We start from the raw sequence: 10,359 nt of genomic DNA, 5'->3' as shown, positions 1-10,359 counted from the left end.
CAGCCTGCACCAGCCCTGCACCCCCTGTCTGCAGCCAGCCCTGAATCCTCGGCCCTGTCTCCAGCCAACCCGATGCACCCCCTGCCTGAAGCCAGCCAGCCCTGCACCCCTTACCCTGCCTGCAGCCAGACCCTACCTCCAGCCAGCCCCATGTCCACTGGTGCCCTGCAGTACCCAGGGCAGTAAACCTGCACTTCTGCTTCAATGAGGGGGGCAGGGAGCAGCTGGGACCCACACATGTGCACACCTTAGGGTGACCAGACAGCAAGTGTGAAAAATCGGGACAGGGGGTGGGAGGTAATAGGATCCTAGATAAGAAAAAGACCCCAAAATTCGGAGTGTCCCTATAAAATAAGGACATCTGGTCACCCTAGCACACCCCCAGGACTCCTGAGTTCCATTCCTGGGTTTCCTATTGGTTCCACTGCTGGTTCTTTTCCTTTTCCTTGGGGACTTTGGGCAAGTTGCTCCCCCCTCTAGGGCTCTGTCCCCAGCAGTCAAATGGGGATTTCATACATTCCCGCTATTTGAAAGTGCTGGAAGAATCTCCCAGCAAAAGTTGCTCTGACAGTGCTAAGCAGCATCTGACCAATCAAGGTCGGAGCGCATTGCCCAGGAGGAGTGTTTGGCTCTGGGGTTTCACTTCAGCCCAGTGTAGAGAGAGGGGCCCAGCCATTAAGTTTGGCTAAAGAAGACCAAGTCTCCAATTTGTTAAGGACGTTTTGAATTTCAATCCTGTGCTCCAAAGTGATTGGTGTCAATTGCAAATTTTAGAAGCATTTTCTCCACTGCATTTTCCAAATCATTCATGAAAATATTGAATAGTACCGGACTCCGAACTGATGCCTGCCAGACCCACTAGGTACACCCTCTCCATTGGACAGCCAAATATGGAGAAGGGCTCCTGGAGTCTGGGCTTTCAACCAGCTCTGCACCCACATTACACTGATTGCAGCTGGACTGCATTTCCCTCGTTTGCTTGTGAGAATGTCCTACGGGAGAGTGTCAAAAGCCTTAGTAATTGCAAGCTAGACCCCATCTACTGTTTACCCACCTCCACCAGGCCCGGAACCCTGCTGAAGAAGGAAAGAGGATCGGTTTGGAATGATTTGTTCTTGACAAATCCATGCTCACTCGTTCTAAGAACCAAATTATCCTGTAGGTGCTGCTGACAAACTGAGTGTTTAAGAATGTATTGCAGGATCTCTCCAGCTATGGCAGTCAGGCTAGCTAGTCTGTAAGTCCCAGGGGTCTCTTTGTTCCCCTTTGAAAGATAGGTCCTGTCTTGTTCATGGATGGGAACATGTTCTTTTTCAGGGATCTCAGACGAGAACTGGGGCAGAACACCTGGTTTGTTAAGGCCACAAAAACGGAGGCAGGAACCTCTTCTCTCCTGCTGGCAAAGAACCCCAGGTACCTAAAAGATAGGGACTCACATCCTTGAAAGGGCTTTAAGAAGGCAGTGGTTAAAAAGTTTTGCCCCCACCATTTCTTGTTTCCACAGACTAGACTCTTTAGCAAACTTTAGAATTCCTTGGTGCTAAAACACCGTGACACTCCCCTTTCTTCTTCACAGAGGGCTTCAACACCCCTTCTCTCACTCAGGCTCACAACTGCCCAGAATTCGAGAACTGTCCCTGTTCCCATTTGACAAATGGGAGGAGCCTGAGGTACAGAGAAGGGAGGTGACCTACCCAAGGGCCTACACAGCAAGGCGTTGGCAGAGCCAGAAAGAGAAGCCTCCAGTCAGACTCCTGTTCTAACAGACAACAAATCCCCCCAAGAGAAGGATAGAGCTCAGACAATTGAGATGGTGGGAAAATTTCATTCCAACCGTTTCTGTCCGAAAATCCCATTCAGACTAAACCAGTTTGTTTCTCAGAATCATAAGTGAGATGGAAGTTCTTTGCAAAAAGATTGTGTTGCAAAACAAAAGCATCTCCTGTTTGTCACAGTGTGTTAAATTGTGTCATCACACACAAGGAGGAGACACTTGGATCTTGAAAATTAGATAAGATGCTTCAGTCTGAGCTAAATCGTCGCTGCTCTTAACAATTCCAAAATAAAGAAATACAAATCGAAAAGACTGTTTCAGCTAATCTATTATGTCATAATCTGCTCTGAGTAAACGTGATGGAACACCTCATATTATGCACTACTCTTAGTTACACTCTCCAATGGATCCCCATCCTCCACCCACCATGAGGAAGGTAAGAGTGTATCATTATTATCCCTACTTGAAAGAGGGAGAAGCTGAGAAAGTAGAACTGACTTGTCTTAGGTCACACAGCCAGGCAGTGGCATAGTTGGGAATAGGACCCAAGAGCCCAGATTTTCAAACCAACCATCGGATCTTGAATTTCAGACATTGAATGTCCTGAATAATGTGCTCTCAGATGAGCTCCAGACCAACAAGAGTGTACAGTAATTATTCAGCAAGTATTTGAGGAGAACCGCAATGTTAGAGAGAATCATGAACTGCTCACAGACAATTAATGCAGAGAAGCAACAAAATTTGTCAAACATAGAACTCGTTCTGACTTATTTCCTTGGTCTTAAAAGAGAACAACATGGACCTGAGTCTCCTCCCTGTCAATAACCCCCAGCTCAGCCAATCAGGATAGAGACTGAGGATGGGAGGCTGAGGATTCTTACCAGAGAGCCAAAAAGATGGCCCAGGTGACTGCTGGGGATCACTGCCCAAGCACTATTTCAGTCCCACATTTTTGGGTGGATCTCTCACAGTGGGAGCTGCAGAGCAGTCCCCCGCAACACACACACACACACGCACACCTGCTGGTGTTGAGAGGGGAATAGAAAAAAGGAGAAAAGAAGCAAGAGAAGAAGAGAAAGGAGGGAAGGATGGATGGAGGAATAGCTGAAAGAAAAAGGACAAATCCTTATGTCCGCACTGATTCTAAGGGACAAAATCCCAGGTGCGCAATAAAATTCTGCCTCCTTAAGATCGTGTTTTCCATGTCTAGAATTCAACTCTCACCAGATGGATCAGACTGAACAGGTTTCAAACTTCCAGGTGGCTCTTACCTTCTAAACAGGAATGGCTTTTTTCTAGCGAGATCAAGACAAGGGAAGGAGAAAACTCGAAAGAGGTTCCTCCCGGTGCTCACATCTGTGAACCCGAATACTTTATCAGTCCTCAAGGAGACCTGGAGAAGGAGACTTGCTGAAGCAAAGCCACAGGGGTCTCTGAGGTTTCCCTGGCCCCTCACCCCTGTCCTGCCTGGCTGATGTCAGCATCTCTCTGTGAGGTCACCACCTCCCCACCACCTTTGACCAATAGTCTGAGGTCCTGCAAAAGGCCTTTGTGATGTCACTGCCACACCCCTTCCTTGCTGTGCTAATGTCCTGCCCCAGGCCAGGCACTTTGGAGGTTTGAGCTACTCCCTGTGGATCACCCCACTCAAGGAGTGTGCGTTCTAGGCAGCAAGCCGGCTAGACAGTAAAACATCAGATGCTGCTCCCAATGCTACGCTCTATTTTTCAGAAATTAGTCTACTTTATGGCCGGAAGAGACTATTAGAGCATCTAATCATCTAATCATAGAATATTAGGGTTGGAAGGGACCTCAGGAAGTCATCTAGTCCAATCCACTGCTCAAAGCAGGACCAATCCCCAACTAAATCATCCCAGCCAGGGCTTTGTCAAGCCTGACCTTAAAAACCTCTAAGGAAGGAAATTCCACCACCTCCCTAGCTATCCCATTCCAGTGCTTCACCACCCTCCTAGTGAAAAAGTTTTTTCCTAATATCCAGCCTAAACCTCCCCCACTGCAACTTGAGACCCTTACTCCTTGTTCTCTCATCTGCTACCACTGAGAACAGTCTAGGTCCATCCTCTTTGGAACCCACTTTCAGGTACTTAAAAGCAGCTATCAAATCCCCCCTCAGTCTTCTCTTCTTCAGACTAAACAAGCCCAGTTCCCTTAGCCTTTCCTCATTAGTCATGCGCTTCAGACCCCTGATCATTTTTCTTGCCCTCTGCTGGACTGTTTCCAATTTTTCCACATCCTTCTTGTAGTTTCGGGCCCCAAACTGGACACAGTACACCAGATGAGGCTTCACCAATGCCGAATAGAGAGGAATAATCACATCCCTCGATCTGCTGGCAATGCCCCTACTTGTACAGCCCAGAATGCCGTTAGCCTTCTTGGCAAAAAGGGCACACTATTGACTCATAGCCAGCTTCTCGTTTAGTGTAACCCCTAGGTCCTTTTCTGCAGAACTGTTACCTAGCCATTTGGTCCCTAGTCTGTAACAGTTAATGGGATTCTTCCGTCCTAAGTGCAGGACTCAGCACTTGTCCTTGTTGAACCTCATCAGGTTTCTTTTGGCCCAGTTCTCTAATTTGTCTAGGTCCCTCTGTATCCTATCCCTACCCTCCAGCGTATCTACCACTCCTCCCAGTTTCGGGGCATCTGCAAACTTGTTGAGGGTGCAATCCACACCATCCTCCAGATCATCAGTGAAGATATTGAACAAAACCAGCCCCAGGACGGACACTTGGGGCACTGAGCTTGAAACTGGTTGCCAACTAGACATGGAGCCGTTGATCACTACCCGTTGAGCCTGACGATCTAGCCAGCTTTCTATCCACCTTACAGTCCATTTATCCAGCCCACACTTCTTTAACTTGCTGGCAGGAATACTATGGGAGACCGTATCAAAAGCTTTGCTAAAGTCAAGGAATAACACATGCACAGCTTTCCCCTCATCCACAGAGCCAGTTATCTCCTCATAGAAGGTAATTAGGTTAGTCAGGCATGACTTGCCCTTGGTGAATCCATGCTGACTGTTCCTGATCACTTTCCTCTCCCCTAAGTGCTTCAGAATTGATTCCTTGAGGACCTGCTCTATGATTTTTCCAGGGACTGAGGTGAGACTGACTAGTCTGTAGTTCCCTGGATCCTCCTTCTTCCCTTTTTATAGATGGGCACTACAGTAGCCTTTTTCCAGTCATCCGAGACCACCCCCGATCACCATGAGTTTTCAAAGATAATGGCCAATTGCTCTGCAATCACATCCACCAACTCCTTTAGGACCCTCGGATGCAGCGCATCCGGCCCCATGGACATGTGCTCGTCTCCAGTTTTCTAAATAGTCCCGAACCACTTCTTTCTCCACAGAGGGCTGGTCACCTTCTCCCCATGCTGTGCTGCCCAGTGCAGCAGTCTGGGAGCTGACCTTGTTTGTGAAGACAGAGGCAAAAAAAGCACTGAGTACTTTAGCTTTTTCCACATCCTCTGTCCACTAAGTTACCTCCCACATTCAGTAAGGGGCCCACACTTTTCTTGACTTTCTTCATGTTACTAACATACCTGAAGAAAGCCTTCTTGTTACTCTTAACATCTCTTGCTAGCTGCAACTCCGAGTGTGATTTGGCCTTCCTGATTTCAGTCCTGGATGCCTGAGCAATATTTTTATACTCCTCCCTGGTCATTTGTCCAATCTTCCACTTCTTGGAAGCTTCTTTTTTGTGTTTAAGATCAGCAAGGATTTCACTGTTAAGCCAAGCTGGTTGCCTGCCATATATGCTATTCTTTCTACACATTGGGATGATTTTTTCCTGCAACCTCAGTAAGGATTCTTTGATCCTTTAGAGGATTGGAACTGATTTCAGTGGAGTCACATTTTTGCCAGGTTTTTATGCATTTGCACAGGAAAATATTGAGTGTTTCCATTCATTTCAGGGATCCCTATTCAGTGGAACTCCTCAACATAATGGAAATGCAATTATTTTTGTTGAAGGAAGAAGTTTTTAAGGTGGCAAAGGGACTTGAACCAAGGCTCCTTTGATTTTCAGTCAAATACTCTACTACTGAATTACACCCCCATGACTGCTGTGGAGGTAAATTGGTGATCTTAAAGATTCTGAAGGACAGGCCCTGCCTCAGAGATCTCCTGTTCTGTTCCCAGACCACAGTGCTTTTAAAAATGGGGTTTGATTAAACTTATAGATACATGGAGACACCACAGCTTGCACACCCACACACATAGCTTCCCCCAGTGACATAGCTACCACCTCTCGGGGAGATGGATTAACTACACGGACGGGACAGCTCTCTCCCCTCTGCTTAGAGCATCTTCATTCTTTATGAATAGGTAGGAAAGAACCTTCTGAATGGACAGTAACCAATTTATCAAGTATTGCTGGGTCTGCATTCAATATGGGTAACTGGTCGTGCTGGGCTGGATTAGTAGGAGCATTTCCAGCAGATCGAGAGAAGTGATAATTCCCCTCTATTTGGCACTGGTGAGGCCACATCTGGAGCATTGTGTCCAGTTTTTGCCCTCCCACTACAGAAACAAATTGGAGAGAGTCTAGGGGAGGGCAACAAAAATGATAAGGAGTCAGGGGACTTATGAGGAGAGGCTGAGGGCACGGTTACCCAGGCGGGGGGCAAGTGGGGCAATTTACCCCAGGCCCTGCAGGGATCCCATGAGAATATAGTATTCTATAGTATTGCAAGTTTTTTTTATGGAAGGGGCACCCAAAATTGTTTTGCCTCAGGCCCCCTGAATCCTCTGGGCAGTTCTGTCCACTCCACCCCCTTGACTCATTCTCCTCCCTCTGAAGCCCCACCTGTGCTCTGTTCTCACTCCCATTTGGCCACTTCCCACTCCTACTCTTTCTTTTTGGCTGAGGCCTGCTGGTCCACCTTTTGCTTGCTCCTCTTCTCCCCGAAGGCCTCCTTGTGTCTCTCCACCCCCGAGCCCCAAGGTCTGCCTGCTGCCCCCACCTCTCTGCCCTTCCCCTGAGACTCACTCTGCCCAGCACTCACACCTCTCTGCCTCTCCTGAGACCCACCTTGCCCAGAACTCACACCTCTCTATCCCCTCCCCTGACCTGCCCTGTCCACCACCCACACCTCTTTGCCCCACCCATAAGACCGGCCCTGCCCACCACTTGCACCTCTCTGCCCCTCACCTGAGACCCACCCTGTCCACCTCTTTCCTCGGTCATCTCTTGTTATTCCTTGAAACATCAAGGATGGAATAAAAAGCAGAGTTTACTCCAGGGTGAGGAAAGAAAGGAGCCACCAACCCCCTGGCAAAGCTCAGTGCCCCAGAGAAAACCTGACCCCTACTATTGCAGTCCCTGATGTGCTGGGGATATGATGGTAAAGGAACTGTCTGAAAGATCAAGGCAGGAAATGGACAACAATCTACAGGAACGTCATTGACCACAAACACACTCTCCTCATGCTCCAGCCAGAAGGGAAATGAGCAGGAATTCTTGCAGTTCAGACAGGGACACACTTACACAATGGCACAGCAGTGTGTGTGTTGTGGAAGCTGGTCTGAGGGAACAATTGGAACTGATCACTCAGTGAGAACAGAACTGGAGTGTAGTGAGAGACGCATCTTAAGTAAGTAGTTGTGGCCGAGTGGTTAAGGTGATGGGCTATAAATCCATTGGGGTCTCCCTGCACAGGTTCAAATCCTGTCAACTACGGAGGAAGTTGTGGTTCTTCAGTTTCAACAGAGCTGGGTCTTGTCTCACTCTCAAGCTGTATCTACACTTTCGGGTAATGTGGCTTTAAAGCGTTTTAATTAAACAGCTGTTGTATGTCCACACTATGCCCCTTGTGTTACCAGAGCACATCCAGGCTGGACTCTTGGAGGGCCACAAAAAGCAGTACATTGTAGAGAGCAGTGCATTGTGGGTAGCTGTGCAACTGGCTGTGGGTGCTCTGGGAAGGGTTTGCAAAGCCTCATGGGCTGGTACAGCATCACATGATGCAGGTTTCTCTATCCCATTTTTCCATGGGAATCCTACTAGATTGCCAGCTGCTTTTCAACTGCAATGTGCCTGGTGGGGTAGAGAGTGTGTGTTTGTGTGTGTGGGGAGAGGGATTGTGTGGGCACACTGTCTCTAAGTTCAGACAGCTGCTGCAAGCAACCAGTCCTGAGGCAGGGGGAAGGGGACAGCCCCAACATCAGCAACTGCTTCCCTCACTGGCTCAGCTCAGCACTGCAGCCTCTGTGACACACACACACACTGCTGCCTGCTTAGCTCTGTGTCAGGGGTGCTGGAACAGGGGGTTAGAGGGCCATGGCCCCACCACTCTTTACTGGCTGTTAGGACAAATGATGGGGAAGGGTGGAGTCTTGGGGGGAAGAGGCGTTCTGTGGGTGTGGCCTTGGGGGAGGGGTGGTGTGAATGTGGGTCCCTGGGGAAGGGGTGTCATGGGAGCACCACAGTTCAGACAAGAGTGCCCCTCCACACACTGTAAGGAAATTCCTGTCGCCCCTGCTCTGTGTTCGTGGCGCGGGAGAAAGCAGCATTCCACAGCAGTGATTTGCTCCCCAGGGCTCCGGCAGGGGGGCTCAGGCAGCGATTTAAAGGGCCCGGGGCTCTGGCCTCTGCAGGGAGCCCTGGGTCCTTTAAATCACCAGCTTGGGGAAGCTGGGCCGGGCTAGCACAGCGTACCTGCTCTTGTCGGTACCCCATACCGGACCGGACAGGCTTACTTTCACCTCTGGAAGGTCCTCACCTGGATCAATAACTGGTTAAAAGTAAGGAAACAAAGGGTAGGACTAAATGCTCAGTTTTCAGGATGCAAACAGGTAACTAGTGGTGTCTGTATTGGGAGTATTCAACATATTGATAAACCATCTGCTAAGCAGCGAGGTGACAAAATTTGCAGATGATCCCAAACTACAGAGGAGAGTTAAGTGCGAAGCAGCCTGTGAGGAGCTAAAAAGAGATTTCACAACACTGGGTGAAAGGGCAACAAAATGGCAGATGAAATTCAATGTTGATAAATGCAAAGTGATGCACATTGGCAAATATAATCCCAACTCTACATATAAAACGATGGGATGTAAAATAGCTATTGCAACTCAAGTGAGAGATCTTGGAGTCACTGTGGATAGTTCTCTGCAAACATCCACTCAATGTGCAGCGGCCGGCAAAAAGCAAACAGAATGTTGGGAATCATTAAGAAAGGGATAGAAAATAAGAGAGAAAATCTGATTGAGACTGTATAAATCCAGTGGTACGCCCACATCTTGAACGCTGCTTGCAGATATGGTCACCCCATCTCAGAAAAGATGTATTGGAATTGGAAACGGTTCAGAAACGGGTATGGAGTGTTTGCCATATGGGAAGAGAAAAATAAGACTAGGACTTTTCAGCTTGGAGAAAAGATGACTAAGGGGGGATATGATAAAGGTCTATAAAATCATGGCTGGTGTGGAGAAAGTAAATAAGGAAGTATTACTTATTCCTTCTCATAACACAAGAACGAGGGGTCACCAAATGAAATTAATGGGCAGCACGTTTAAAACAAACAAAAGGAAATATTTTTTCACACAATGCACAGTCAAACTGCGGAACTCCTTGCCAGAGGATGTTGTGAAGGTCAAGACTATAACAGGGCTCAAAAAAAGAGCTAAATCGATTCATGGAGGACATGTTCTGAGCCAGGATGGGCAGGGAAGGTGTCCCTAGTCTCTGTTTGCTGGGAGCGGGTGACAGGGGATAGATCACTTGATGATTACCTGTTCTGTTCATTCCGTCTGGGGCACCTGGCTTTGACCGCTATGGTAAGACAGGACACTGAGCAAAATGGACCCAGTCTGACCCAGTCTGGCTGCTCTTAAGTCCCTATGCTCCTTTCATACAGATGCCTGGGATTCTGCCTCACAATGTGTCCCTGAGGTCTCAGCCAAAATGCCCAGACTGGCAAACACTTTGGGCTCCTGAAGCCTCTGCCCCCCACCTAGTGCCTATGGCTCATCCCTGACCCTTGCTGCTGCTCCTTGCTGTAGAAGGTGAAAGGAGCGGAGGCAGCGCAGGAGCCTTCTGGGAATGCAGATCTGAGACTTTGGGAGAGACACATTGTCTGAGACATCGGAGTGCTGTAAACCATGCAGCCACCCCCTCAATCAGGGGCCTGTTCCAGCCCTGAGTCTGGGCCACCATGATTCCTCCCGCAGAGCAGGGTGCCCACAGATTACAGTCTAAAAATAGGCATGTGACACTAATTCCTGTTCTCCCTGGCAGGGTCTGACCTAGACCAAGTGGCACCCCAGGCAAGACGTGTTTTTGGTGCCCCCCCGTATGTAAAAATTTTAAATATCTTATTTTTCATTGCATCTATAGCTCAGTACATGATTTTGATGTACAATTTCGATGCATGATTTTCTCTGTCATATAAGATGCTAAATTTGCAGGCTAGGTTCTGTAAACCTGTATTTATTCATGCCATATATAAGGAAATAAAACAAATGCATTTTCTTTAAGCATATAGAAACTTTTAATGGTAACTGAAACGTACTAACATCTAGAAATGGAACTATCGCCAGCACAGGGCTGGCCAGGATTAAATAGTGT

The 10,359-nt window shown here is 48.1% G+C and overlaps 1 non-coding gene across 1 annotated transcript; it reads left to right on the top strand.

Annotated features, from left to right (window-relative positions):
• Nucleotides 1-7,391: 7,391 nt before the first annotated feature.
• TRNAY-AUA (transfer RNA tyrosine (anticodon AUA)) lies at nt 7,392-7,473 on the top strand. Its single transcript has one exon. It is a non-coding gene; the product is annotated as a tRNA-Tyr (tRNA).
• The last annotated feature ends 2,886 nt before the right edge of the window (nt 7,474-10,359 follow it).

This window comes from Gopherus flavomarginatus, chromosome 5, assembly GCF_025201925.1.
Source record: "Gopherus flavomarginatus isolate rGopFla2 chromosome 5, rGopFla2.mat.asm, whole genome shotgun sequence".
NCBI classification, from domain to species: domain Eukaryota; kingdom Metazoa; phylum Chordata; order Testudines; family Testudinidae; genus Gopherus; species Gopherus flavomarginatus.
The sequence above is the reverse complement of the archived record's forward strand: the minus strand, read 5'-3'. Positions and strand labels throughout refer to the sequence as shown.